Source organism: Aedes aegypti, unplaced genomic scaffold (assembly GCF_002204515.2).
Source record: "Aedes aegypti strain LVP_AGWG unplaced genomic scaffold, AaegL5.0 Primary Assembly AGWG_AaegL5_hic_scaff_1005_PBJ_arrow, whole genome shotgun sequence".
Lineage (NCBI taxonomy): Eukaryota > Metazoa > Arthropoda > Insecta > Diptera > Culicidae > Aedes > Aedes aegypti.
In genome coordinates this window covers 29332-34307 of record NW_018734412.1, presented here as the reverse complement: position 1 = coordinate 34307, position 4976 = coordinate 29332, and the positions used below count along the sequence as shown (strand labels likewise).

Sequence of the window (4976 nt, the reverse complement as noted above, 5' to 3'; positions counted from 1 at the left end):
GAAAAATGTTCCTCACTGCAATAGTGACGAACGAATCTTAGCGAATGAGCTCTTTTATGCCGTCACCTTAAATACAATAAAAATCATCATTGTTTTTATACATGTCTGATTTATAATAATTTTTGAAATGTAACGAAATGGGCAAAATTAGTTGGATAGAACACATTCAATACTTAACCATCTGTCATCCAAATTTAATTTTTAAAAAATCTTTCAATTTTAAAGTTTATGATTATGACAATAACTCACTTTATAAAATTAGTGAAATGTGATGACGCTAATGTCGACTATCATCACGATAAGAGAAAGACATCTGTCGAATATCTCGGTTTTATCTCGTTTGCTCGGTCTACTCCAGAAATATCAAGTCATTTTCAACCCACGAGACTAGTTTGGGTTGTTCACGTGCAAGCCAGACAGAAGTTATATTATCTGGTGTGCGATAAGAATTCCTAAATGGTTTTACTACGCGAGATACAAACAGAAAGTATTGATGCGATGAATTGTAATTTTTCGCGTACTGGCTGCTGACATAAAAGTGCAGTGATTGTCCTTCACACAATCTATTCTAGTCCTTGCGCTTGACATTGATCCAATACTCTGAAACCATGAAGAACCAAATTTTCATTCTCGTGCTAACTTTTATACCAGCATTTGTGAGTGGAGCTAATATTCTTATCTTGTCTGGAGTTCCATCACCAAGTCATTCTATATGGTAAGAATTATTGTGAATGTTTAGTGATCCGGAAGTAACGCATTTTTTTTATTCTATTTCGTAGGCTTCGACCACTGATGAATGGATTGGCAGAGAGAGGTCATAACGTAACAGTAGTGAGCCCGGATATTGAAAAGAATCCACCGAAAAATGTGACCTACATTCATCTAGAAAATATCTACGACGAAATGTACAATACCAGCAATCGCCAAATCGTTAGATTTTTTCGAGATGCACAAAGCCCAATGTCAATACTTCGCATGTTAGATGAATTTACCATAGTATGCTGCAAAGCAGGAATCAAGTCAAAAGGGTTTCAAACAGCTCATGAGTTATCCTGAAAATTTCAAGTTTGATCTGTTTATGAGTGACTACATGTTTGGACCATGCTTTGCTTCGCTTTTGATGTACCGTTTTTGGAAATCCGCCTTATATTCGCGTTGCACCCTATAATGCACTAGCTACATCAGCACCTCTAATTGGTTCGTATGCCTATTCGGGATCCATTCCAAATCATTCATACGGACGTACAAGAATCAATGAACTTCTGGAGCGCCTGCAAAATTGGTACTACGACTTGTACGAAATAATCATGAAAGACATCTATCTGTATCCAGAATCTGATGCCATTTTAAAACAAGTATTCCCGAATGCCCCACGTACAAAGGACCTTCAAAGCAGCATAAGATTACTATTCATCAACAACAACCCTCTAATTCAATACAAGGAACCTCAAATGCCAAACGTTATTCCAGTCGGAGGAATGCAAATCCGCAAAGCTAAGCCGCTGCCCGAGGATTTAGACCGCATAGTACGTAGTGCTAAAAATGGATTTATTCTATTTCACTGGGATCGAATGCCAGAAGTGATACGTTAGGTCCAGATCGCATTCGAGAGATCTTAATTGCTATGAAGGCACTACCACAGTATTCAATTCATATGGAAGTTTGAATCAGACGAATCGAAACTGCCGATGAAGGTTCCGGAAAATGTGTTCATACGTGCTTGGATGCCTCAAAACGATCTGTTGGCGCATCCTAATATAAAACTTTTTATCACGCATAGTGGTCTCCTAAGTACTCAGGAGGCCATCTGGAACGGAGTTCCGATAATTGGTTTTCCTCTATTTGCGGATCAGTTTCGAAACATTAATTACTGTGTATCCCTCGGAGTTGCAAAAAGGCTCATGGTTCAATACCTACAAGCCGATGATCTCATAGCTGCCATCAAAGATATTCTGAACACCCGCAGTTATAGTGAAAACATAAAGCGATTGTCCCAGCTGTTCCGTGATCAACCTGAAAGTCCGTTGGAGCGTGCCATTTGGTGGGTTGAATGGGTTCTGCGGAATCCAGACAGTGAAATGCTCCAGCCAAGTGCCGTGAATGTACATTGGATTCAAAAAGTACATGTATGACGTTTTATTGTTCGTGATAACTTCAGTAATCTTGATATTATTCATTATATTTAAGATAGTGACCAAAAATGCTTGCACAATTACAACTGAATATAAAAGTGAAGCAAAGCTGAAAGATGAAAAAAATGTTTTCTTTTGTAACTGTCGTAAAACAAAATCCGAAGTTATATAAGTTAGTGGATTTTGTACGAGATGTCCCGTGAATCTACAATATTGTATAAATCATGCTCACTAGCGCAGAATTCCAAGATAAACTCGATCTTCATAAAAAGCTATCATTGCATTACAGTTGCTTTCTGTTCTTTGAATACTACCTATAATAGCACATTTGTCTCATATGAGTCTTCATAAGTTCTGAGCTAGCGATGGATTTTTGTATCTACAGGTAATCTTGACATCATGTGATTATTTTAGGAGTAACAGCGTCGAGAGACGGCATGGATCGCAGCAAGCCGTGCGCGCGGGCGGCTGCGTTTTGAATTTTGTGTCACGTTTACCTCGTATCGCGTTTTTATTTTTCTTTCGGTTCGGCTGGTGAAAAGTAGATTCGGCGGATGGTGCTACGCCACGTGCAAATGTTCTGTGAAAACATGAAAGTGTTTTTTTTTCTTCTGAGATTATATCTTAAGCTGATTAGTGGAGTTATTTTTCTTCTTTTATTTGATTTGCCTGTGTTTTGCTCGAGAGTGCTCTGTGATGGCTACAGCAATTGAATTCGTTTCGCGCGGCTCGTTTTTTTTTATCTCCTGTGTGCGTTAAACGTGTTTATACAAAAATTGAATGTGGTTCGTGGATGCTCGGTTCGGGATTGATTATGAATTGCAGTTTTTGTCGATTTTCCGTGCGGTGTGTGCATTTTGATGGTCAGTGCTATGTTACAGCTTACGCTATTCTTCATTGTTAGAGGAGTGACGGATTCCAGTTTCCAAAAAGGAATTTGGTGATTTTGTTCTGATCAACAGCGCATGATCACAATGCGTAAATAATAACTATTTGTCGGCCAGAACGTCTACCGAACGTATCCTATAGCACTACCCTTTTCATCAACATTCCACAAGATCCAGTAACACCCATGAGAGGTCGTAGAGTTCTCTGCATCTTTCTTAAGTAGGTGTTCAATCAATCATCCTTTCCCTTTCTCCGGCATTTGCAAGGACGTGGCCAGGGCAGCTCTCGTTGTTGGAGGATGCATCAACCTTGTCTAAGAGTTAGAGGTTAGTCCCAAATTTCTGACTTTGGTAACGGACGGGAAGGAGGCAACCCTCATACAATGGTATAGGATTGTACCACCTACGAATTTGTGCGAAATGCTTAATGCTTATGCTAATAGCGTCAAGAAACCGCATAACATCAATCCTTTATTCGAATAAAACTGACCAGAGTTCTGTAGAGATGCGGTTTGTAGCCAAACTGCGCATCTGCACTTCTATTAAGCTCTTGACGTCTTCCCGCTGCGCTCTGTGCTCTTGCATTGTGCGCAGTCTGCCAAGGGTTCGCTCTTGCATGTTGAGCAGACTGACTTTTTATGTCCCTCCGCTTCTCTGTCTCTTTCGGTCGTTCAACCTCTTCTTTGCTTCTCGCTTCCTTCTCCTCCTGACTTCCCCGAGCGTAGGAGGTTGACACCAGTACCGGTTCCCGAGAAGGAACAAATAACTCCTAATAACTTATGCATACCATATTTTGGTTTCATACCAAAAATAGGCTTTGTTCAGTTGTCAATACCTCAATTTAGTATTGTAATAATATTGAACAAAAAAAATAAAATATTTAAAGCGATTAAAAATACTTCATAGGGGCCCAGATAGCCGTAGCGGTAAACGCGCAGCTATTCAGCAAGACCAAGCTGAGGGTCGTGGGTTCGAATCCCACCGGTCGAGGATCTTTTCGGGTTGGAAATTTTCTCGACTTCCCAGGGCATAGAGTATCTTCGTACCTGCCACACGATATACGAATGCAAAAATGGTCATTGGCACAGTAAGCTCTCAGTTAATAACTGTGGAAGTGCTCATAAGAACACTAAGCTGAGAAGCAGGCTCTGTCCCAGTAGGGACGTAATGCCAGAAAGAAGAAGAAGAAGAAGAAAAATACTTCATTGAGGTATTAGACAGCTATTGAGGTCTGCTGCTGACGTATTACAATACCTGATCTAGTTATCAGTTTGGTGTTCGCAGAATATGCTTGAGATATTATTTGAGGTATTTTACCTCTTATGCAGGACTCATTCATACCTCATTCAGGTTGTAAGTATTGGAAATTATCTGGTATGGAATACCTTAGTTTGATATTCAGAAGTTATTTGCTTCTGCTCGGGTTGGGAAGACGTCATCAGTGCGGTGCGACTACCGGCGGCTATCGTTTTCTTTCTTCGTCAGGCTGACTCGAGTGCCGAGGCTGGTCAAACGATTCCGGTCCAGAAGTCAAACCCGCTTCATTACATGTTCCAGCGTTTCCTCTCTCTCATTAAACACGGGATAGAAAGGTGACAGCGCGTAACCGAACCGATGCAAATACTGTTTGAAGCAACCGTGAGCTGACAGGAACTGTGTCAGGTGGAAGTTCACTTTGCCATGCTTCCTGTTTACCCAGGTCGACATATTCTAGATGAGTCTGTGGGTTCACTTATCTTCTTAGTGGCATTTCATTCTTGTTGCCACTTGACCTGCTAGGCAATCCTCGCCAATTTCCTCACCTGCCTAGTGCCTCTCCGCTGATAGCACTCGATGTCTTATCCCATGGAGATGCAAATTGGAATCATCCCGGTGATCACACACATACTGCCTCCCAGGCCGGAACTCCGTATCTCTGACCATGAGCATCCAGTATAGACCCTTGTGGAGCTCCCGG

The 4976-nt window shown here is 41.1% G+C and overlaps 1 pseudogene; it reads left to right on the top strand.

Annotated features, from left to right (window-relative positions):
• Nucleotides 1–279: 279 nt before the first annotated feature.
• LOC110680192 lies at nucleotides 280–2304 on the top strand (annotated as a pseudogene).
• Nucleotides 2305–4976: the final 2672 nt, after the last annotated feature.